The following is a 26,061-nucleotide window of genomic DNA, read 5'->3' on the forward strand; positions in this document are numbered from 1 at the left end:
TGCTTCTAAAAAGTCCAGACGCTTTGACATTCCTGGCATAACATACTTTCCCCCATTAACTCATGTAAGAGTCCATGAATCTGCCACAATTAACCCCTAACACCTGCATCACCATTGAGTGAAAACCCTTTGTGTTAATATACTTCTGGGATCACTTGGAATGGAAGGGTCACAGGATAGCCAAGTCTGTTCCATCAAAACCTCAACTATTTAAATCCTGAATCATTTTTGGCTCACTGGCCATTTTGATCAGATGCCCCACAACACACTATGGGTTAATCTCTGACACCTTCTCCAAAGGATCACACTTCATGGATTTCCCCAACCACAAACTGGTGCCCAACTGACCAATAAATTATCTGTAGTAGCCAACACCCACGGGGCAATCGATACTTTCTATTCCATGACAAGACCATCTCTCCTTCCGGTGGCATGGCCCTGCAACGTCCAGACAGCTTATCACAGAGATGCAGAAAAGATTCCTTATCTTATCTTGAAGTTCTGCAGCCACTGAAGCTCATCCCAGCTGTTGAGAACCATTAGATCTCATGTCATGGTCTGGGCCCCTTTGGGTGAATATCAACCTCAGTTATCACTCTGAGCCAGCTACTTGGGTAGTGGCGAGTATACTGCTGCTTCATCATGGACTCTAAACACTTCGTCTCTGGCTCTGGCTCTCTGAACATACCACCAGAACCTTCTCCGCTGCTTTGCTACCTCATGTGATACACAATTGCTTTTCCAAAGCTCTAGCAGAAAAATCTTGGTTGCCAAGTCAGGAACAAATCCAGAGCATTCTTTCTGGCCTCTATTTTGAGGTTAAAAAATGGCACCAGGATCAGGGCACTGATGATTTCCCCAGGAATCACTGGAGTTTGACCTCTTCTCCCCCCCATTCACAATTCCCTGGGTTTCCAGAGGCCTTTTCAAATCTCCCAGAAGCTAATGGTTCAGGAAGCTGTGCCAGGACCATTGGGCAGGTACCCAGAGGACAAATGCAACAGAATAGCACAGCACATTGGGTGGATGTGGGGCAAAATTGCGAGTAATCAACAGCCAAAAGAGCCTGGCTAGTGCTAATACATTGCACTGATGGTCCTTACACCAGGGATATCCCACCATCCAGTGATCAGCAGAGCAGTTCTCTGACATAGAGTAGTCCTCTGAAGTTGGAATATCACGGCTGTTTTGAACCACTCTCTAATTATTGTGCCAATTCCGAGAAGTGCTGGACACACCTATAACTTCCACTGAAGTGAAATGGGGAGAGAGAAATGCTCAGCACCTCTTAGGATCAAGCCCCCAGTGGGAAATATTGTACCTCTCCTAGTAACTGAGAGCAGAATTTGGCTTGTCATTTGCAATTAAGTTTCCTGAGCTAATGATGCTGCTTCGCAAACCCAGGTCAGTCTAATTAAGAAATGTTATACCTTGTAGTCCCAGCGTATCATGTGGCAAACAGCTGTGCATGCTTTCAGCTTTGACAGCAAAAATAGTGTATTTATTTATCCAGTGAATGTGTAACTGCTGGAGAGAAATAAACTCCTGTGCTGCAAAAACAGCTGAAAATACAGAAAAAGAAATGCCATTCAGATGGGACCTGTAATTATAGGAGAGGACACTGACCATGTAAAATGCAATTTTGTAATGAATACTTATGCGTTAGCTTTTCTTTGAGATTAAAAGTACACAATCAAATCAGGAACAAAGTGAAGCTTGCCCTCAAGGAAAGACAGTTTGGAAGACAAATGCAATTATACCACCATTTGCAATGCTATATAGACTGGTTGAGAAGACCTCATGGAAAGAACTTGGGCAAAAAATTCTATTTGGAAACAAATCTGCTTATGCTTTGTATGTCTCCATTCCTGTGTTCTTTACTACTACGCACATATTAACATAAACAGGATCTTGGTAGCATAAAGTGTTCCATCTGATCCTGATGCATGTTCCTAATCTCAAGTCAGACAAAGTGACAATACTTTTCCCTGTATTTTTTTTTCAAATTTAGTTTTAACAGAAAAAATAAATAAATAGAAAGGTGAACAGTATAACATTCATTTGAATCCAAGGCCTGCAAGGGTAGAATTTTAATTAACTGCCTTTGAGAATACCTTCCTAAAATGCTTGGAATACAAATCCAGTATTCGCAAAAAGAAAAGGAGTACTTGTGGCACCTTAGAGACTAACCAATTTATTTGAGCATAAGCTTTCGTGAGCTACAGTTTCCACAGTATGCATCCGATGAAGTGAGCTGTAGCTCACGAATGCTTATGCTCAAATAAATTGGTTAGTCTCTAAGGTGCCACAAATACTCCTTTTCTTTTTGCGAATACAGACTAACACGGCTATTACTCTAAATCCAGTATTGTCTTTTTGCTTCCTTCGGCTCCCCCATCTGTCTGTCTCCACCTATTGTCTCATCTTATGCTCAGATCTGTAAGATCTTTGGAGCAGGGTCTGTCTTTTTGTTCTGTGTTTGAACAGTGCCTAGCACAGTGATGCCCTGGTCCGTAACTAGGGCTCCTGGGCACTACTTCAATACAAATAATAATAAATCCCCCTGGTGGCATTCCTCTCAAACTTGAAACCTGTCAATGTGGGTCACAGGTCATTTAAATGTAAGACCAGTGATCAAAACATGGTGCATCTGTGTTTTGGTGTATGTCACCCTGTAACGGGGTTATTCTTTACTGGCTTCCTTCTCCCTTGACAGGACACTCCCTGTTCTGAGCGAGAAGGCAGCATATATACTTGCCTCCTTCAGAGACCTCCCCTAAACTGGTGGGAAGGGAGGGGAGGTGTACACTACAGGACTCCTGGTCCCAGTACAGTATCCTGGTTTTCCCATCCAATTCCCTGGGAACACCTCATTTTCTGGCTACAATGCTGTTTCCAAGCCTTTCTTTATTCCAATGTGCCTGGAATGGGGTCTTCTGGCTCCCTTCAATCTTAAAGAGCCAATACACCCCATCACAATAAGCAACAGATATAGTATTTTAATCTATAAAAGCTGTATTTAAGAATGCCTTCTCGCTTTTCACAGTTAATTAAACCAGTTTTACAACCTGTTTGAGATTCAGAGGAATTAGGGCCACCTGTAAGGGCTGCTTGGGCACTGGCGGTGGGGAAATCATCCCAGTAAATTATTAAAAGTCTTATTAGCTTGTAAGTGTTGGTAGAAGAGCAGACTTGGGCACCCAGAATGGTCTTTCATTTCTTAGAGTCTAGATTATCCACTACAGTAGCTAATGAAGAGGGGAACTAGTCAGTTTGTGTGACACCTTTGTGTGAACCAATGCCTGTATTCACTTTTGTGTGAACCAATATGGAACCCTGCAATAACAATCCACTGTGCATAGCCAAGGCCTTCTGCAACCACCAGTCTGTGCAGAACTCTGCTCACAACCAACCCTGCAAAAAAAACAAAGTGGTATGTACAAGTAACTCTACACTAACAAACCCCTGGATGCAACCCCGCATTTATAGACAAACCTACAACAACAAAGTACTAACGTTCAGAAGCAACTCACCACCCGCGATCTTTACGGCTCAGCACAGAACTCACAAGACATTCTACAGTAACAACCTAGGGTGCACAATGCACAGCTCACAAACAACCCTACAATAACAAACTTGAGGACATGTACAAAAGAGAGGGACATTCAGATGGAACCTCAGATGAAGGACAGATTCCTGATTAAAACAAAAAACAAAATAAAAAACGATCAAGGGAGGAAAAGAAAAAAAATGTAAAAAAAAAAGGACTTTAGAAGAGATCAAATATCTCAACTGTCCATTTAAGCTTTGAGTTTCCTGGCTTTGTCTTGCTGCCTTAGCACGATGGAAACATAGGGTGGTTTACTGCATTTGGAGTGACAGACAGATGCTCAGAGCCGGTTTGCTTCTCATCTGCAATTCCAAACACCTTGTCAAGAACAAATGTTTCAAAAGACATCTATCCACCCATTAATGCATCTATTTGTGAACCTGTTTTTTAAAGAGAAAAAGAAAAACTAACTGTGTATTTGCCACAAAGATGTTCACACAGAGATTCTGGTGGGACCATATCATGGGGATAAGCCTAGTTTCAGCCCCTTTTTCAGGCTGAAAACAGCTTGCCATTTGAATTGAAAAGGTGTAGTTGGTTAAGTATTTGCAGCAAGGGGAGAATCAAACAGCCGCGTTTTTAACCGATCATGTGCTTGCTTCTGTTTCGTAAGATTTATTCCCTCATTAATCACTGCCCTCCCTTCATTCATGTTAAATATAAAAATGATTAGGAAAGATTCCCTATCATGGTTAAAAAAATAATTAGCTGCTACATCATGTTGCACACATTCAGATAGAAAGGAGTGATTAAATTAGGAATATTAAAACCCCATTAATCTGTGCTCAACTTAAGCTCTGCTTGTTCGTCTCACTGTAGCACTTATTATTTCTGACACAGAGATATTTGAATTACTAGCTGAAACAAGGTCACTATCAGAAAGATGTCAGGTCAGCAATTAGTCAAAGGTGGGAGAAGCTACCAGAACCAAGCTGTGCTTGACAAGCCACAAACGTGTCAAGAAGTCTTCACTTCCTTGTGTCATTGCGATGAGTGGGGTCCCTCCCAGGAACCTAAATTAATGTATATGCAATGCAATACTGCTGTTAAAGGGTTGCGTTTGACACTGGCTGACAAATCCCACGCAAGGGCTTATTACGTCGGACAATAACTTACAGGTATTTGGGGATTTTAAAAAATATATATTTATTTTAGAAGAATTGCTTCTTAAACAAGCATGATTGACAGCACAGAGTTTCCTGTTTATCCAGAGAACAGGTACAAATGGAAGCCATCCCCCCACCACCAGAGTTGGTTTTGCCTCTCCACACCCCAACCTGTCCCCAACCCGACCCCAGTTGCTGCCCTTTCCTATGTCTCAGCCTTGCCTTGAGAGATCATCTCCACAGAGTTTCCCCATATTCCCCCCGCCGCTGTTCCTCAGACATTCTTGTCAACTGCTGGAAATGGCCCACCTTGATTATCACTACAAAAGGTTTCTCTTCCCACCCCGAACCCCACTGGTAATCGCTCACCTTACCTGATCACTCTAGTTACAGTGTGTATGGTAACACCCATCGTTTCATGTTCTCTGTGTATATAAATCTCCCCACTGTATTTTTCACTGAATGCATCCGATGAAGTGAGCTGTAGCTCACAAAAGCTTATGCTCAAATAAATGTGTTAGTCTCTAAGGTGCCACAAGTCCTCCTTTTCTTTTTACAGAATCAGAAGGTAATTCAGCATCTGCACCCATTCACTCTATTTGCTGAGGGGGCCAGCAAAGGACTCAATTCTAGTGCCAAGTGCTGCAGTGCTTTTGTGTTGTGGATACCAACCCCTCTGGGAAACCAAACTAGCCTGAGCCTGTCCCACTTAGTTGTGTCTCAGGCTTGAGGACAAAAACCAGCGAGTTCAAGTCCCATACAGGACCTGAGCTTCTACCTAGTGCTGACACAGCTTGGCAGCAACAGAAGCAAGTGCTTCACTGTTACATGAACTGTCCTCTGAGGTTCCTTCTACCCGTCTTTGGTGGGGACTGTAAAGGCAGAATTGTAATGTTCACTTCTCTGCTTTTCAGAAAAGCAGAGAATGTGGCACCATCTTCTCTACAAATTGGTATTGCAGTGGCTAATCTTTTGGGCTCCCATTGGCAGCACGGGTACTAAAATTGGAAGGAGACAGAAAATTAGCATGGCCTCTGCATGAGGATGGACACTCAGAGCTCTAGATGACACTTTAAGTCTAAACAAGCTAATTTCATATAGTCAATTCAGTAGTCAGCAGATGGGAACATCCTTCATTCACTATGGACCAGTGCTGGATTTGAACAATGACTTCAAGGCAAAGGCTGTATGTCCCGGACCTTGGAGTTAGGACCATAGGTATTTCTGAGGATCTGGGCTTATGCTACTACCTTATACTCATGACTACCATTTCCCTGCAGCAGCCATGGTATGGCTCTTCTTTTATTTCTTGAAATTAATTTAATAGAAATTTGTGGTACTTTTCCCTAATCTATTCACGTTTTTTTCCCCCTTCCTGTGTGAAGCATGAAAACATGTCTGGGTTTACATGTTTTAAATGATTTAATTCTGCAATCAGTTACATCAATGGGACAGAGATATCCACCCTCTGCAGCAATGTGGTCAAATGAATCTCTGTAACTCCAAAAACAACCGCCCACATGCAGAGCTCAGTTGCTGGCTGAAAAGTTTGTTCTCCACATGACTCCCACAAGCAGGAGAATTTATGGTTTACACAAAAAACTAGCTGCATTACACGTTTTGCATGGCCCCTGCCCCAAGTATCTTATAACCTAATTTTAAATAGAAATCAATGAACAAGAGCAACAGAAACCAAGTGGGAGAGAGGAGGGAAAGGAAGGATGTAGGTTATAGTAAGGTTACACGGTTATGTAAGTTCTAAGTGTGTAGGCCACAGTATTGAATATCTATTCACTGATGAACAAATTAATCATGTTCTTGATTGGGGGAAACTTTATTGGGCCATTCATTTTGATCCTCTTCTTCTATCCAATGCTCACCTCTGCATGACGGCTCTCCAGCAGGTTCTTAGCCAGGGGAGTGGTGCCTCTTCTGCACTTGTAGAGGCATATCCACATATGATGGATCCACTCCACATGTGGCTCTGGGATCTAGCTCCTAGTGCACAGCTTCATGCAGGAGAGTCACGGTACCTTCTGATTCCTGTTGGTCCAGGAATATTATAAAAGCAGCATCTCTCATGGTTTGTTTAGTTCCATTGTGGGTGGTTCTGAGTCTACTAGGATTGTGTCACTGGTGGCCCCACTGAAAAATGTAACACACTGCAATTGTACAGCACCTTGCACAATGGTGTCCTGGTCCATGATTGGGACTGCTAGGGAGCCACTGCAATGATGATAGTAATACAGCAGTGTAAACGCCTTTACTTGCATTCAAAAATGAAAAATAACTTGACTAGAAAAGTTCTCTGCACCTTTGGGGAAGCTCAAAAAAGGCTCCGTTTGCATTTTGGGTAGTTCAAGTCAAATCTTCTTTTGTCTGGGTTGAGCTCAGTGCCATTGTTTGTTACAGAGCCCAGTGCTCAATGTCCACAGCACTCTGAGAAAAGCCCTTGGACCTCACAGCCACTGAAAGCCAGGCGCTATATCACCTTTCCCATCTGAGTAAAGGAAGTAGCAAGGGAAGTCTGAAGAATTATTCAAGTCAGTGAGGTTCTGCAGGATGAGGCAACCAGTGGAACTCCTTGCCTGAGGATGTTGTGAAGGCCAAGACCATAACAGGGTTCAAAATAGAACTAGATAAATTCATGAAGGATCAGTCCATCAATGGCTATTAGCCAGGATGGGCAAGAATGGTGTCTCTAGCCTCTGTTTGCCAGAAGCTGGGAATGAGCAACAGGGGATGGATCACTTGATGATTGCCTGTTCTGTTTATTCCCTCTAGGACACCTGGCACTGTCCACTGTTGGAAGACAGGATACTGTGCTAGATGGACCTTTGGTCTGACCCAGTAGGGCCATTCTTATATTCTTATGAGGCCTTAAACAATTTCTCCAGCCATAGATGAACTCAGGTGTATCCTGACCAGAATAAAACCCCTAGTTCCAACTTAGACATGTATCTAATAAGACAATATACATTTCTATAGCACTTTTCATCACCAATAGCCCTTTGCGAACACAACAAGCTGATGTACTAACTATTTAGCGTATACTTCATCCAATGCTGAAATGCAGCCACCTCTGGAGCTGCTTTTCAAGAGCACATAGCAACACTACACTCTAATTTAGTACAAAGGAAATAGAGTAGGGAGAATTTAGGAAAGTAAACCATAGTTAACGGAGTTAGGATTTCACCAGGACACACTGCTTTTATGAAAGATGCCATAAGATGTTTAATGACCAGAAATGATGACGATCTTGGTTTTTGAGCTTATTTGAAAAGGAGCATGGAAATTACAAAGCGATCAGAAAAATACATTTTTTTTCTACTTTTCAGTTCAGCTTGTGACATTTCCCATGGTACCATTTCTAACATTTTAGGGAGTCTCTTGTTGACTATGGTGAACAAAACTGCCCCGACTACATTCCCATAACTGCTCAAGGGAAAAGTTAGCCGCACACAAATCTACCCATCATTCAGCAACTGCTTTCTTTAGGAAAAACATGGCTGGGTTGTGAGAGAAAGGGATATCATCACAGCGGCAAATGTGCACTAGCAGAAAACACCATATAAAAACTTCAGTGCAACCTTGTGTTTTGTGTATACAACCTCTACCCCATGCCAGGGTGAGAGTCACTTGGTTCATGATCGATGCAGTTTTCAGAAGCACTCAGCACTGGCTGAACCTTGCTCCCAGTGGGAGCTCTACTATTGACTCGTGGGGGCCAAGTTAGGCCAACACTGAGTGCTTCTGAAAATCCTATCTAGCCATGATAGTTATATATGCCATTGGGTTTTAGAGTATTTGCTAGAAAAAACTATCAATGACAATGGGCTGGGAGTGATGGAGGTAGTTCTCATCTCCCCTCCTTGCTTGTGTCCGCTGCCATCCCATTCTTTCTGTCTGCTCCATCCTGGAAGGAAGGTTTGCTGCAGCATTTTGTTTGACATACCAAAGGAGATTTTAAGGATTGTCCAGGAGAAAAAAATATCTCTGCTCAGCTGCAACACCAGGCCTGGGAAGGGGGAGAAGAGGGCCCTGCTTTAATCTGAATACTCCCTAAAGACTGGGAAGGGGGTATGAAGAGCCCTTAAAAGTCAGCTCCCTCAAGTCTGGAAAGGGGCTGCCTGTGAAGAATCCCTGAAACTGCATGAGGAGCAGAGATGTGTAGGGGGACAAAAGACAGATGTGGGGCTGGGGGTAATGGAGTGCAGAATTCATAGCATCAGAAATTTAGGGTTGGATGGGCAGGGGTGCTAGAACAATTTGTATAGTGGGGGCGCTGAGAGCCATTGAACCAAACTGTAAACCCTGCATATAATGGAAACCACTTCAAGCCAGGGGGTGCAGTAGCACCCCCTGCGCCACTAGTCCCAGCACTTATATCAGCACGGGAACTCAAGAGGCAATCTAGTTCAGCCCCCTGCACTGAGGGAGGACCAAGTAAACCTAGACCATCCCTGATGGATGTTTGTCCAACCTCCAGTGACGGGGATTCCACAACTTCTCTTGGAAGCCTATTCCAGAGTTTAACTACCCTGATAGACAGACATCTTTTCCTAATATCTAATTTAAATCTCCCTTGCTGCAGATTAAGCCCCACTATAACTCCCAGATCCTTTTCCGCAGTACTACCACCTAGCCAGTTATTCCCCATTTTGTAGTTGTGCATTTTATTTTTCCTTCCTAAGTGAAGTACTTTGCACTTGTCTATCAAATTTCATCTTGTTGATTTCAGACTAATTCTCCAATTTGTCTAGGTCATTTTGAATTCCAGTCCTGACCTCCAAAGGACTTGCAATCCTTCTCAGCTTGGTGTCATCCTCAAATTTTATAAGCATATCCTCCATTCCATTATCAAGTCATTAATAAAAATGCTGAATATAATCATACAAATGTCAGACTGGAAGGGACCTCAGTAGGTAATCTAGTCCAGTCCCTTGCACTCAAGGCAGGACTATGTAATAACTAGACCATTCTTGACAGGTGCTTGTCTAACCTGTTCTTAAAAACCTCAAATGATGGAGATTCCACAACCTGTCTAGGCAATTTGTTCCAATGCTTAACTACCCTGACAGTTAGGAAGTTTTTCCTAATGTCCAAAGTCCAACCTAAACCTCCATAGCTTCAATTTAAGACCATTGCTTCTTGTCCTATCCTCAGAGATTAATTAAAACAATTTTTCATTCTCTTTCATGTAAAAACCTTGTGTGTACTTGAAAATGGAATAGTACCAGACCCAAGACATACCCCTGCGGGACCCCACTATATATGTCCCTCCAATTTGACAAGGAACCTTAACTACTCTTTGAGTATGGTCTTTCAACCATGCATCTAATAGTAATTTCATCTAGACCACATTTCCCTAGTTTACTTATGAGAATGTCATTAGGGACTTGTCAAAAGCCTTACTAAAATCAAGATATATCATGTCTACGGCTTCCCCCCCATCCACGAGGCCAGTAACCCTATCAAAGAAGATAATTACATTGGTCCAACATGATTTGTTCCTGACAAATACATGTTGGCTATTCCTTATAACCCTATTATCCCTCTAGGTGCTTACAAATTGATTCTTTAATAATTTGTTCTAGTATCTTCCCAGGTATTGAAGTTAGGTTTCGTAGTCTATAATTCCCTTGATCCTCTTTGTTCTCTTTTTTAAAGTCAGGTACAGAGTTTACCCTTCTGCAGTCCTCTGGAACCTCACCCATCCTCCATGTGTTCTCAAAGATCATCACTAATGGTTCCGAGATTGCGTCAGCTAGTTCCTTATGTACCCTAGAGTGAATTTAACGAGGCCCTGACAACTTGGCTCTCTCTAACTTCTCTAAATATTTTTAAATATGTTCTGTCCTTATTCTGGCTTGTGTTCCTTCCCCCTTGTTAACATTAACTCTGTCAAGCATCTAGTCGTTATTAATCCTTTTAGTGAAGACTGAAGCAAAACAAACACCACAAACATCTCAGCCTTCTTGAGGTCATCAGTTATTAGCTCTCCTTCCCTGCTAAGAAGGGGACCTTCATCTTTCTTTCTCTCCTAATGTATTTAAAGAACCTCTTCTTATTGCCTTTTATATCCCTTGCTAGGTCTCGTTCATTTTGTGACTTAGCCTTTCTGATTTTGTCCTAAGTGCTTGCACTGTTCTTTTGTACTCACCTTTAGCAATTCGTTCATGTTTTCACTTTTTGTAGGATTCCTTTTTGATTTTCAGATAAAGCTCTCCTGGTGCAGTCATATTGGCCTCATACAATTCTTCCTATCCTTCCTTTTACATCAGGATTGTTTGCTATTGATCCTTTAATATTGTCTCCTTAAGAAACAGCCAACTCTCCTAAACTCCCTTTTTCCCTTAGATTTTCTTCCCCAGGGACGTAACCTACCAGTCGTCTGAGTTTGATAAAGTCAGCTTTTTCTGTGAAGTCCATTGTCCTTATTCTTCTGCTCTAATTCTTTCTTTTCCTTAGAGTCAGGACATCATTTCATAATCACTTTTACCCAAGCTCCCTGCCACCTTCAAATTTACAAAGAATGGCCCCATTAGTCAGAATCAAGTCTAAAATCATTGCCCCAGCCCCCCAGTTAGTTCCTTCCTTCTGAAAGAAGAAGCTGTCCCCAGCATATTCCAAGAATTTATTGGACATTTTGCATTCTTCCAAAAGATGTGTGTCTGGCTGGGTGGAGTTGGTGGAGGGGTGCACAAAGCTAATTGATGTGGGGATTAGGGTGCAGAATTGATATGGGGGGGTTGAGCACAAAATTAATTGATATAGGGATGTGGTGGCCAAAATTGTGTTTCACTAAAACTGAAAAAAATAAGAACACAGGTCAAAAAACATTAATTTTCTTTTTAAAATCCATGTGTGTTTTTTTTTTTAGTTTGACTCATGATCTTTGAATTTTTGGGGCTGGCAACACTGCATTGCCTATATATTGATCTCATTCACCATAACACTCAGCCCCTACCCCCATCCTGGGTCCAACAAAGCCCAAATTTGGTGACTCTCAAGTCATGCCTGAACGTGCATTCCTTTGTCCAGTGGCTTTTCGGGAGCGGCTGTATAGGGACTTGGGTACTGATGTGGGAGCTTCTTTATTTGGCCTCCTACAACCTTGGGAGTTGGAATTATTTTGTTGGCAAATCATAGTTTGTTTTGGATGCTTATCTCCACATTTTGCAAACCCTAAATAACTACCTCAGTACTGACAGCTCAGGAGACTTTATAAATACATCGAAATAAATACTGGGAGTTACTTCTGAGCATCAAGAGGAGGACAGAATTCTCCCCATCTAAGCTCTGTTGAATTAAAGACAGTCATAAATCACTGCCCAGCTAGCCCTGGAGAAATGAAAGAGGCTTTGAGTATAATCTGGCCTGCAATTTAATACAGCAGAAAGAAGAAAAAGGGATGAGAGTAAGCAGAGACCAGCAGGGGGAAGGACAAACATAATTGCTAGAGTCAAAGAGACGGATGAAATTGCAGGTAAGTGCTAGCCAGTGAACTTCCAAAAACTTCACAAAGGACGTGGAAGTAGTTCAGCTGTTAACACCCAGTTCACAGTATAAACTGCAGGAGTACACCCGCCCCTAGAACATGTTACTTTCAATTCCGGGAATGAATAGCACTGCTGATGAGTAGGTCAAGTACAGCTGTAAAAGGCTCAGCTAAATACACAATAAGCGTTAACCAGAGCCTGGCCATTGAGACACCATTGCTGCATAAGCTTCTATACAGCTTTGACACTTAAAAATTGTGCTAAGAAATGGGGAGCCTGCCAGCTCTTCAGGACTGCAGCCAGCATAGTAAGTGGCAGTTGTATCTTGTCTGACTCGCTGGCATGCTGCTTTGTGGCACGTTCACAAAGACATCATGGAAAAGAAAGGAAACCTGGAAAAGACAACAAGGGTCAACATGCCAGACTGGGGACCTATAACAGCTGGATCAAAACCAGGCAAAAATGCTTTGGAATAACATCACACCGAGGACAGCCCAGCTGCACTGACATTCCCTACCCTTCTATTTTCCGGTACAAGTCTATAACCAGCATGCACATCTGCTTCCTCTGCCCAGTCTACAGCATCTCAAACACTCTGAATACACCCCCTTTGAACAGGGAGGACGTTTGGAGAGCAATCTCAACATGAGGGTTATGTTGCCAGGGAAACAGTTTACTTGGTAATAGAAGCATCTATTCCGGGGCTATTTTTCCCCTTATTGTTTTTGTATCCCCACAGCATCAGCTAACAATCAAGCATCAGCAATCAGAGCACCAGCCACAGGATACAGAACAACAGATACTAAGACAGTTAAGATGAGCACACAGTAAGCTGGGGATGTGAATGTGGAGAGGAAGAGAATGCCAGGTGCAGCCAGGCTGGGGCAGGAACTGCTGGTCTCTGAGCGTCATGCCATTAAGAAGTGTTTGCAATAAAGCCCTGATATACGGGTGAACTCTGATTAACCAAAACCAAACATCAGGCACTTCCCCAGGTCCTGTCCTTTCCAATTTACAACAGCTCTTAAATCCAGCAGTCTATACTAAGAGAAAATCCATCGCATGCTCTCCTGCCTCTCTTTGAGCAGGAAAGAAGTGAGTAGTCAGTCCTCAGCCACCAAATGCTTTCCTCGGTCTCTTTGCCCCATGGCCGGGCTTGGAAACAGCCTGTAAACATGTATGCACCACACCTCTCTGAAGCATACTTTTAAAAAGTAAGTCTCTAGGTGTTATGGTTGCAAAGAAAACCTCAGAAATGTTACCTGAGTAATTGATGTAGCGATGAATCTGCAGAGAGCCTGGGATAATAGCTTGGAGAGGTGAAGTGCCCCATTCATCTCAGTGAGGGGTTAACTCAGATCATCAAATGTGATGATCATTTAAGTGTCAGCAGTGTTAGCTATTTCATTCCTCATGTAAAAAGGAGAGGAAGAGTCACAGATTTCCATGGTTTACTGTGAGCGACAGCCCATGTTGGTGCTGCAGGTGGGAGGCATTTGGGAGATGCTGTCGCTCCTTAACTTCCCCCTTGCTCAATATGGAGTCAAGCCTATGGAGCCTAGCAGAGCCTATGGGCATGTTCAATCTCCGCTGAGGAGGGGCAAAGCTCAAGGAACCCAGTGGAGCTAAGCCATACTGTGCACACAGTCATATTTTTAACATCTGCACACTTTACTGTGAGCAACACCTCATTGTGGTGACTCCCATGGGTGGAGCTTATTTTGTGAGTGCAGCATCACCACCATTTTTCTCCAATCTGATCCCTGCCCTATGGTCACATTGCAGTGACCTTCCCTCCAAGGAAGGCTTAAAGTAGCTCCTTCCAGAGCCAGTCAATGCTACTTCATGTGCCTACTAGAGATGGTGCTCTGCAGGTGGGGAGCTGCTAAGCTTTGCAGGATGAAAGCTTGCCAACCCCGGAGTTATCTGATTCATTCTTTAAGAGTCCCAATCCTGATTATCCATATGACCTGGGGGACATGTGAAATACTCAGCTGAATGTTTCAGACATTCCAAAAGTCCTATGGATAATCAGGGTTGGGGTCCTTGTCATAAACATACAGCTAAGGGTAACATAAAATCCCTCCTTTGCCTGTAAAGGATTAAGAAGCTCAGATAACCTGGTTGGCACCTGACCAAAAGGACCAATAAGGGGAGAAGATACTCTCAAATCTGTGGGGGAAGGTTTTTGTTTTGTGTTTCTTTTTTTTCCTCTCCGGGACAGTGAGAAACCAGGGCAGGGAAAATACATCTCTTAAAGCCATACCTGAACTAAGCATCTAAGATTACAAATTGTAAGTAATAGGAAGGAAATGCGTTAGATTATCTTTTGCTTTAGCTTGTGAATTTTTCCTAGGCTAAGAGGGAGGTTTATTCCTGTTTGTTTGTTTTTGTAACTTTAAAGTTTTGCCTAGAGGGGAATCCTCTGTGTTTTGAATCTGATTACCCTCCATTCTGATTTTACAGAGGGGCTTCTTTTACTTTTTCTTTAGAATAAAGTTCTGCTTTTAAGAACCTGATTGGTTTTTAATGTCCTAAAACCCCAAGGGGCTGGTCTGTGCTCACCTTGTTTACTCTCAAGTCTCCCCAGGAAAGGGGGTGAAGGGGTTTGGGGGGATATTTTGGGGAAACAGGAACTCCAAGTGGTCCTTTTCCTAAACCTTTGTCTAACTCACTTGGTGGTGGCAGCGATTCCGTTCCAAGGACAAGGAAGAATTTGTGCCTTGGGGAAGTTTTTAACCTAAGCTGGTAGAGATAAGCTTAGGGGATCTTTCATGCGGGTCCCCACATCTGTACCCTAGAGTTCAGAGTGGGGAGGGAACCCTGACAGTCCTTAAAGAAGGAACCCGAAGAAACTACAAAATCAAATGCTTGCTTCAGGCAGAATCCAGCAATAGGTTCTGATGCACTTAAGTTCCACATACTTTGACGCAGGGGCATTCAGGTTTTATGTGATCCATGCTGCCAGCAAAGCCCATCCCAAAGAGAGTTGCTTTACAAGCAAACAAGAACAAAAATGTTAGGAGCATTGTACTGGAACTCAGGATCCAAAATGCCAGTTCTGAGAGGGGAATACCAGCATCACAGACATAACCTGAAATGGGTTGAGGAGGTCAGAGTTTGGCTTTGGTAAACCTGAGGCAATTTGGATCTAGGTTACATTTTATCTGAACCAAAATTTGTGGGAATTTGAACAAACATTTTTTGTTTAGGGCCCCTCTAAAGAAATGGAAGTTGGAAAGATCTATCGGATCATCTTTTCTATAGCCTGTCACTGCAGAAATGTACTATCAAGTATATTCTTAAATGCTTTGTCTAATTCAGTCCTAGACATCCCAAATGATGGGGTTCCCCCAGTTCCTTTGAAGGACTATTCCAGAGTCTTGCTATTAGTAACATTTATAGATACAACACAACACATTTTTCAGGAAGGTGAACCCAGTAAGGGAAGGAAAGAACAAGAAAAACTACCTCCCATTACAGAAATGGCATCCTGAAATGTTACCCAACAAGCAGTACCAGACAGGAAATGAAGAAGAATAACATACCAACAAATGACTGAGAAAATGTACGTAGATGGATTACCCAAATAAGAATTTGTCCAGGATGCCAGATCAAATACACCCATCTCTTGCAAAAAATGACATCTTGGGATCTTTTATGACCCCACGTGGCCAGGACCTGGATTTACTTCTCAACTGAACTATTGCTGTGCCTAACGGTCAAATCTGCTGGAGCTCTAATAACCAGTTCACAATGATTGCTTTCATAGAATCATAGAATATCAGGGTTGGAAGGGACCTCAGGAGGTCATCTAGTCCAACCCCCTGCTCAAAGCAGGACCGATCCCCAATTAAATCATCCCAGCCAGGACTTTGTCAAGCCTGACCTTAAAAACTTCTAAGGAAGGAGATTCTGCCACCTCCCTAGGTAATGCATTCCAGTGTTTTACCACTCTCCTAGTGAAAAAGTTTTTCCTGATATCCAACCTAAATCTCCCCCACTGCAACTTGAGACCATTACTCCTTGTTCTGTCATCAGCAACCACTGACAACAGTCTAGATCCATCCTCTTTGGAACCTCCTTTCAGGTAGTTGAAAGCAGCTATCAAATCCCCCCTCATTCTTCTCCTCTGTAGACTAAACAATCCCAGTTCCCTCAGCCTCTCCTCATAACTCATGTGTTCCAGTCCCCTAATCATTTTTGTTGCCCTCCGCTGGATTCTCTCCAATTTTTCCACATCCTTCTTGTAGTGTGGGGCCCAAAACTGGACACAGTACTCCAGATGAGGCCTCACCAATGTCAAATAGAGGGGAACGATCACGTCCCTCGATCTGCTGGCAATGCCCCTACATATACATCCCAAAATGCCATTGGCCTTCTTGGCAACAAGGGCACACTGTTGACTCATATCTAGCTTCTCATCCACTGTAACCCCTAGGTCCTTTTCTGCAGAACTGCTGCCTAGCCATTCGGTCCCTAGTCTGTAGCGGTGCATTGGATTCTTCCGTCCTAAGTGCAGGACTCTGCACTTGTCCTTGTTGAACCTCATCAGATTTCTTTTGGCCCAATCCTCCAATTTGTCTAGGTCCCTCTGTATCCTATCCCTCCTCTCCAGCGTATCTACCACTCCTCCCAGTTTAGTGTCGTCTGCAAATTTGCTGAGGGTGCAATCCACACCATCCTCCAGATCATTTATGAAGATATTGAACAAAACCGGCCCCAGGACCGACCCTTGGGGCACTCCGCTTGATACCGGCTGCCAACAAGACATGGAGCTATTGATCACTACCTGTTGAGTCCGACAATCTAGCCAACTTTCTACCCACCTTACAGTGCATTCATCCAGCCCATACTTCTTTAACTTGCTGGAAAGAATACTGTGGGAGACAGTTTCAAAAGCTTTGCTAAAATCAAGGAACAACACGTCCACCACTTTCCTCTCATCCACAGAGCCAGTTATCTCGTCATAGAAGGCAATTAGATTAGTCAGGCATGACTTGCTCTTGGTGAATCCTTGCTGACTGTTCCTGATTACTTTCCTCTCCTCTAAGTGCTTCAGAATTCATTCCTTGAGGACCTGCTCCATGATTTTTCTGGGGACTGAGGTGAGGCTGACAGGCCTGTATTTCCCAGGATCCTCCTTCTTCCCTTTTTTAAAGATGGGCACTACATTAGCTTTCTAGTTCATTTCTAAAAATCTTGCGGACCCTTCTCCCCCACATTCTCTCACATGCACTTTCCTTGCCCTGTCCCTGACTCCTCCAAAAATAACGGCTCTAAAACTTCCACAGTGCAATCACAGCCAGTAGTGCTGAAGAAAGGAGTCAGAGGAGTAAAAGGCTAAAATGTGGCAGAATGGGATTTTCCCTCCCAAATAATTACAGAATCAAATATTCATGAGCAGCAGGTATACTGCTGCACTATCTGCACATTCCTCCACCTGCACTTCTGTGTTTTCAAGGCACTGACTGATGCAGTTTCATATGAGACAGAGACAGAGGGAAGAAAGTTTTCAGTTTTCTTACCATCCCTGTATTATGTAAAAATCATTTCTCCTCTCCCTTTGTCACAGCTAATTTAGATGCAAAGCAAGCTCCTCTGTTGGAGTGACTCAAAGCACTAGGAACGGTGCAGGATGGATTATTATTGCTGCTTCTCCAATTTTGAGGGAGCTCAGGAGCTTGTGATTACTGAAGTAACAAGTTCCCCCCCGCGGCCACAAATTCCTTATGCACCACAAATAGTTTGCAGCAAGGCCTCCTGGGAAGAATTTCATTTACATACACCCTATTACAAGGGCTGGCCACATCCTGGCTTAGGCAGTGTTTGATAAAGAGATACCATACAAATGGCAAGTCTGAGCATTCATGATATGGGATGGGGGCGGGAAGAGGGAGGGTTGAATCTCTGTGCTCTTAGCTACAATGTGGCGGTGGGGAGAGCGAGGAGGTTGGAAGGGGGAGAGAGAGAGAAAACATATGAAAAGAGAGCAGTCCTCATTCTGCTCAGCACAGCAGCCTGAAAGTTCACACAACGAGCAACATGCTGCATACAAACTGTTAATTGGATTTCTGAGCCTTCTACTGGCAGTGATCGAACTATTAAAATGTGACTTCCTTTGTAATCCCACCATGATGAGAGAGGAGTATCCAATAGGGCTGAAAGTGGGATCTATTATTTTTACTTAAAGAACTTGTATTGGTTTCATTTTTCCAGTGAATTTTTTTTCTTTAAACCGCCCACAGAGTTATTTATGGAGCCTAAATCAGAAAAGATCTGGTCTTCTTGAAGCACCTTCCAGTTCCTGAATGGACTAGATCTCACTATCTAGATGGCTTTATGCAATAAAGAGGACAATGAAAATGTAAACATAAATAGAAATATTGAGGTATCTAACTCTATTGGGATTTGCACAAGTCCCTCTGTTTTGGGCTTTATTTGGGTTCTTGCAGAAGCCAGTTGTGCAAATCTGCAGTTAAGAGACTGGAAAGCAGGTTCCCTGCCGTATTTGATTTCACAGACAGAAGCATTTCCATTTTTGAAAGTTGAGTTATTTTTCTTGAAGGTTAAGAGACAAGTGGTCTTTTGCTTTTTACTAAGTCATCTGAGTGACACACTCATTCTGTGGTGATGGAAAGATGGGCCTAAATTTTCAAAAGTGACTAGAGATGTTAGCTGCCCAATTTCAGCCACTTAAAAGGAGCCTTGTTTTTCTGAAAGTGGTGAGCACCCGCCTTCTGAAAATCAGGCTCCTCTACCGTGTCAAGTTGGGCATTCAGAAACTGAAGGACCCAAAATGATTAGTCATTTCTGAAAATGTCGGACAGAGATTTTAAAAAGGGTCAAAAGCAAGAGCATAATTGGAAATGGGCCTCCGAAAAGCTGACCTCAGCATCATGGTCCATTTTCAACAGAAAGCTCTGAAACGCTATTTTAAGTGGGGCCAGCTCCAGGCACCAGCTTTGCAAGCAGGTGCTTGGGGCGGCATTTAGAATGGGGCGGCAGTCCGTGTCCCACGGCAGCAATTCGGTGGCGACTGCTTGGGGTGGCAAAGTTGGTAGAGCCGCCCCTGATTTTAAATCTAAAACTTTCCAAGACAGTGTAGAGTTCTGAACTCTATACTGAGGACTCAGCACTTTTGTACTTGTGTACTCTAGAAGCCCTTCACTGAGCAAAATAGGTGTGTCTCAAGCCTCTGATAAAAAAAGCATTCCTTGTAATAGTGATGGGCAATCTAGGTCACCAGACAGAAGCCTTTACCTTTTCTTCCCCCCTCCCCCTCCAAGCCCTTCCCTCCTCACAGGTCTGAATTCCTTAAATCATGACTTTTATTAAATCCCAGCATGGCTCAGATCACAGCTATAATTTTTCTCTCTCCCCAACTTCCCACCACAAATCCATTCTAAGTGAGTGACATTTGCAAAGTGTATTTTCACGGCCCTCCATAATCCCTTCAGAATATTAAGACTGCATTACTTTGTCTTTGGTTACATTAACTTCAATTTTCCTTATGAGTAAGTATTTGGCTAAAAATTAATATAGTGAAGTTGAAAAGAATCTTATGATAGGAAAAGACTAATTTCATCTCTGGCTGCTCAGATACCAGAGTACATTGGGGTTAATGTAATTAACTTACAATTTTAGCCTGGGTTGTGTACATACACTGAATTTCCCTGCTGGAAACAAGATTAGATTTTATTACACTATATATCCTGGTTATCTTCACCATGCCTCTAATATTACTTCCCTCAATGACTTCAAGGCTCTCTGCTGCAATGAAAATGCAGAACCATCTGGTACTGAGCCCATGCAGTTTATTTAAGGATTTAATTAAATGCTCTAAATGGTGAGCTTCTACGAATTAACATTTTAAATGTGACTTATTGCAGGTTTAATATTGTCTTAATGCCAACCTGGGAAACTCCATAGCCAAGTTGTTGACGTTTAAATTGAATTCATCTGGGTGGCTCCAGGGGGACTCATTAATTAATCTAAACAACTAATGGGGATTGGTTCTGACTTTTGATGAAGATTATTTACAGAGACAATTTGCAGTGAATAAAGAGTCACAGTAGGCAAATGTTTAATTGAATTTTAAAAAAAGGGACCTCATTGTCTTCAATATCAGGGATGCATCTTGTGAGTAAGCTTTGAAATACACTGAAAGGGGATGATTGCTTAAAGCTTTCCTAGCTCAAGCTAATAACAAAAAGAATGGGTAATTTCATTTGCCTGTGTAATTTGCGGCTTGTAAGGGGACAACAGGTCTGCCTGGCTCATAGTTTACACAGAAACAACGTTTCCTAAAGGAAACTTTGTGTGGTACCAAGAGCAGGTTTCTCTGCTCATTTTTACTTCGTATAGCAGAATGCAGGATTTTCCATCTAAACAACAGTTGGTAGAACTAGGGTCAAATTCTGCTCTCATTTATACCAGTATAAATCCAGAGTAACTCTAATGAAGTCATAGAACTTACTCTGATTTGATAACAGTGTAATCGAGAGAAAAAATTGGCCCATTGTCTCTTTTCTATTCTACTGTGCACAAATGGAAATCAGCCCTCTGCAGCTCATATTGTGCCATCAGCCTGCCAGGGATTGACATTTTGCAACATGGTTATTTTTCCAGTGAAGTATAGTACCAAAATAGCACCCATCTCTCTGTCTATTGATTTACAGCCATCAAAGCACTTAATCTATTGTCTTAAATACTGCATCTTTCAGATTCATTTTCACTGAGCTTTTCTTTTTTACTATTTCAAGTTAAAAATTTGTGTTCCAGTAGCACTTAAAGACTGCAACCAAGATGGGAGTAGTGTGGTGCCAGGCATTGAGCATACACATAGTAAGACAGGAGTGCCTGCCCCAAAGAGCTTGCACTCTTAACTTTTAATATTAACCTTTAACCACACTTAACTTTAAGCATATTAATAAACTCATTGTCTTTAATGAGAATATTCACATGTTTAGAGTTAAGTACATATGTACACGTTCGCAGGACAGTATTCTAATTAGGCAAGAGGGACAGAGGATGAGAGAAAGGAATTATGCCTCAATTTTGCATCTGTAAAATGGGGATAAGAGTGATTAAAAGACTTGTTCAATGTCATGCACATAATGTCTGTGGCAGAGCAGAGAACTAAACCCAGATTCCCTGAGTTCCAGACCAGTGTCTCAACCACAAGGCCATTCTTCTTCTATTTTGAAGTTGCCAGAAATTTATTTAACTAAATGTTAAGGATGTTTCAGTAACTAACAAATGTTAATGAGGTGTATGCAGCTATTAATCTGTGATCAATGTTTGCATTTGTAAGAACTTCGCCTGTGTACACAGAACACACCCATTTTATTCCCAGTGTTGTTTTAGGCTATTCCAGATGAGAGAGACACACATTGCTCTCTCCTGGAGACTTTACTTCTGTTTTTTCTTGTAGCTGGTTTTCCTTAATCTAAAATAAAAGTAATTAAGATTCCATGGTCTAACTTAATCCAGGACTTCAAAAGGTATTTGTTAGGTGGTGGTTCCATCCCATGAACGTCTGTTCAGTCAGAACAGGACTTAGACCTCAAACTCATCTCACAGATGACCCCAAAAGCCTTTAGATCTTGGGTAATGACTTTGGGTCACTTCTGATTTTGTCTGCTTGAGAGTCCATCCAAAACTTAACTAAATATTTTATTTCTGATTGTGAAGACTAACGACATACAGATGAGTGGCATGGCGATGCAGTATGCCCATTTTGGCCAGGATCTTGCCCCTGCTAAGGCCCTTTTGTGATGTTCTGGCTGCCCAAACAGGCTATAAAGTTGGCTCAATCACCCAGCTGAGAACTCCCTGCCTCTGCACCTCCCTTTGCATCACAATTCTTGGCATCAGGGACACAGCATGAACACTGCTGTGACCCAATGATCCCTACTTGGTTTAATAGTCCCTTGGCGACTATTATCAGCCTGCACAAGTTAGAGCAAATCCTAGGCTGCTTTATATCGCTTCAGAGGCCAGAGTGACCCTCAGTCACCACCCCTAGGCTTGTGGGGTGTGTGTACTATATAAAGCTATCTTTTCCACAGCATGCTCAGGTCTGCACTTATAGGCGCTCAGCCAGACCCAAGGATCAAGCCCATTATCTTCTCTGATTTATCTCGACTTATGGTTTAAATTTTATTTTTGATAATATAAGAATCTGTCTTGTCTGAAACTAAGAGCTTCCAGACTTCATTTCTTTACATGGCTGGGCACAACCAGAATGCTAATGCAGAAGGGAATTGATGGGGAGGATACAGTAAGAAGATGTACATAGCCATTAAGTCAAGGAGACTAAAGCATCCAGTCCTGATCAGCCCTGTTGGATACTGTCTAGAGCATTGCCAACGGCTCTGATACCTAGAGAGGAGCTCTTTTATGCAAACACCTCCAGTAACAGCTTTTGTGGATCTGACAGACAGACTGGTTAAAAATTATACATTCAGTGGGTATCCTGTAGAGAGAGATTGTTCAGCACATCTGAAGAGGGGAGGTGGAAACTCAGAAAGAAATTTTGAATTGTCTGAAAGGAAAAGGCTCTCAGTCAGACAGGATGAATCCTAAAGGCAGTTCAACCAGTATTCCTTCCTACCTTCTCTGGGAAATTGAAGAGGGAATTCAACTTATATGAAAGTAGACCAGAGTCAGGAGGAAGATAAATCCCAAGGGACGTGATGAGAGGCAGAGACTCAATGTAGATGAGAGGATGGTCAGAGAGTAGTGCTTTCCAATGGAGTGAAGATCTCAGAATACATAATCTCTCCTATCTTTTTTGTAGCTCATAGGTTAACTTCCCCAGGCTTCTCTTGAAGTGATGTGGCTAAAGGTTAAATTTTATTTTCTGTAATACCTCTCTTTCTTAGATTAACTTGATGTTAAAAATGTAAGGTGTTTAATAAACCAAAAGATAGCTTGCTATAGCTAATTTATTTGAAAAGAAAGGGTCCATTCTGATAACTTTCTCTCTGAAATTATCTCCATCTTCTAATGAGAGGTAAGTAATTCACTCATCTGGGTTACAGCCTATTACCTGGTCCTGGGCAAAAGGAAGGGGCAGAGGTTTCTGCCCTAAGGGGTTCCATCAGGACCTGGAGGTACACAAGGACCTGAAAGTAGAGTAACAGGTAGTGTTACAGTAAAATCAAACAACAGGCAAGTTACCATCTTACCTGTCCTTTAAAGAATTGCACATTCTCATGCAGAACCCAAATAAACAGAGCAACTGCTAACTGATAGTGGGGCTCATATTTTTGGTATTTCTCCTTGCTTGTGTTTGACCACTACTGCCATCAGCGGAAATTAGAATCCTTTTTATTTTTTCCCCATTGGTGCACCTGCTTCTGCTGTTTATTCTGTACCTGAAGTCAACATAATCCTGTTGGTCCTATCACAACTGTGGAATTGCCATGTTTCAGCACCAGTTGATCTTTCCAAACCATTAGTGCCTGAAGTTCACTCAAACAGTGCTACCTGCTTCATTGCATCATGGGAGAATGTGGGTGAATGCAGGCAACCCTGCATAATTTTTATTTAAAGACATGTTTTAAAAATCTGCTAGAACCTCTGAGTGAAATTTGCCTCACTCTCTGGAGTGACATTTCTGTGACCCAAGAATCCAGTGTTTTAGAATTAAAAGAAGCTGCATGAGAAAATAATGAAGTTTAATGCCTGGATTCAGCCTTTTGGGGAAGAACATTGTAACCAATAGGCCATGTTCACATCTTACCATTTCTTCCTTCACATTTCCAAGATCTGTCCCTTCCTCTCTATCCCAACAGTTATACTCCTGATTATCTCCCATTTCAATTCCTGAAATGTACCCATTGCTGGCCTTCCAAATACCCACATCACCCCCTCCAGTCTACCCAAAATACAACCACGATATCTATCTTCCTTGCCTGTTGGTCTGACCACATCTGTGAGTCTCTCCTCTAGCTCCTCCTCCACTATATCAAGTTTCAACTTCGGATCCTCACTTACAAGGCTCTCCGTAATTCAGCCCCAACTGACATCTCCCATTTAATCGCTTTTCTTATTATCCCAGCCTCCAACTTCATAGTGATATCAGCCTCAAAGCCTAAGTTGTCTGCTTCTCCCTCAGCCATGCTACCCTCATGTACAGAATACTGTCCCATTACAGGTCCTCCAAGCCACCGCACTCTCTTGATACCGATTTCTTCCCCAGTACCTACAAGAATGGAGTCACTAATAATTATTATGTATTAAACTACCTGTACCATCAAGATCATCAGCTGAACCAAATAGCTAGCAAACTTACTATGTGCTGTAAGGTAACATTTGCTACCTATACTTGTCATGTGTCAGTTTGGACCATATTGGGGGCAGAGACTATGCCTTTCTGTTTTGTCTATAAAGTGCCTGGCACACTTTTGAGGACGGTAGAAATAATACTAAAATAGCCCTATGACATGAGTGTTTTAGTTAAATGGATAATCATGACAGGTTTTCCGTGCACAGGGAGGGCCTACTGATTTCCCTTGGACTCTGTTGCTGCTTCTTCAACATGGTTCCACAACCTTTGGCCAAGGAAGCAGCTCCCTTTCCCCAGGAGAAATTCCCACCCCCTGCAAGCTCGAGTGGGAGGAGAAAAGGAAGAGGCTAATGCAGTAGATAGTAGGGATGCTCAAGATGGGGAGATTATTTACATCTCATCTATTCCTGCCTGCAGAGTTGGTAGATTTTATATTTTGCCCTGAGCACCTATCTACCTAGTTATGGGATCCCCATCCTTCCCGCAGCTAATTTGAGTCCTTCATCTGGTCTCTACTGATTTCTGCTAGTCTCTGTTGGGTCAGCTGGAGGGCCAGTAGCTCCAGGGGCCAGGACACCAATAGCCTTTTTGTTCTGTTCTAAAACCCAGTTGCCAAGTGGAAACTGTAGGAACCAGCTGAAAGTTTTCCACTATAGTATCCACTAGAGGTAGGTTTATATGTCTCAGAAGACCACATAGCTGGTTGCTTGGATAGGGCCTGTAAAGCTCTGCTTCCTATTTAACATGAACAACACCTGACTCGGTCAGTAGGCCCATTGACGTTAGTGGAACTGCTAGTGGAAGGAGGTTCCACTCATCGCTTGTGAAGGTTCCAGAATCTAACTTTGCAATTCTAGTCTCTTAAATCTCTCGTAAATTAAATATACTCATTACATTTAACAAAACCCCCTCCGGTTGTGTGTGAAAACGGGATGCTTACTGAGAGGATTAAACAACCATGCAACCAAAAGCTCACAGTCCCGATAAAACCAAAGGCCTCACCAGAACTCTGCCTGTAGATGGACGCCTCATTAATAGTTGTGAAGCTAACACTAGAGAGAAACTTGAAGAGCTGACAGCTATTGGGGAGTCTTGCCCTGACATCTGATAACAAGAGAAAATGAATCATGGGGCTGCGCATCAGAAATGATTGACTGGTCGCTTTCCCAACAACGGTCTACAGCAAGTCCACATTTACAGAGAACACAATATGGCTGGCACTTTCAAATCCTTGCTCATGCTAGTGATTCTTACTCACACAGTAATCTCATTGATTACAAGTGTTCCAGGATCGGCTCCTATTTCAACACTCATTTCTGATATTTGATGCATTCTTATTTAAAGTGCCATACTACTATATAGAGGATGCCTTATAAGGTATCCCAGACATACTTGTCAGAGATGCCATTTTTTCCTCGCTTTTAATATATATTTTATGACATTTTAATAGTGGTTATTATTGTATGAATCATCTCCTCAGTAACCCAGGTGAAGCCAGTGGACTTTAAAATACATCTATCATATACTATGTCTGCAAAATGTATA

At 42.5% G+C, this 26,061-nt stretch overlaps 1 protein-coding gene across 11 annotated transcripts in view; it reads right to left on the bottom strand.

The window, feature by feature from the left end:
- The window catches only part of LOC140897602 (uncharacterized), a 343,279-nt gene that overhangs the window by 248,202 nt on the left and 69,016 nt on the right, over window positions 1-26,061 (bottom strand). The window contains exon 5 of one of the 11 annotated variants that reach the window (XR_012154755.1): window positions 23,275-23,350. The exons of 9 other annotated variants lie outside the window; for them this stretch is intronic. The gene's annotated coding sequence lies outside the window, so the exon portion shown is untranslated. Of the gene's footprint in view, window positions 1-23,193; window positions 23,351-26,061 lie in introns of those variants that run through there. One more of the 11 variants, XR_012154756.1, reaches the window with a different exon arrangement.

This window comes from Lepidochelys kempii, chromosome 14 (genome assembly GCF_965140265.1).
Source record: "Lepidochelys kempii isolate rLepKem1 chromosome 14, rLepKem1.hap2, whole genome shotgun sequence".
NCBI classification, from domain to species: domain Eukaryota; kingdom Metazoa; phylum Chordata; order Testudines; family Cheloniidae; genus Lepidochelys; species Lepidochelys kempii.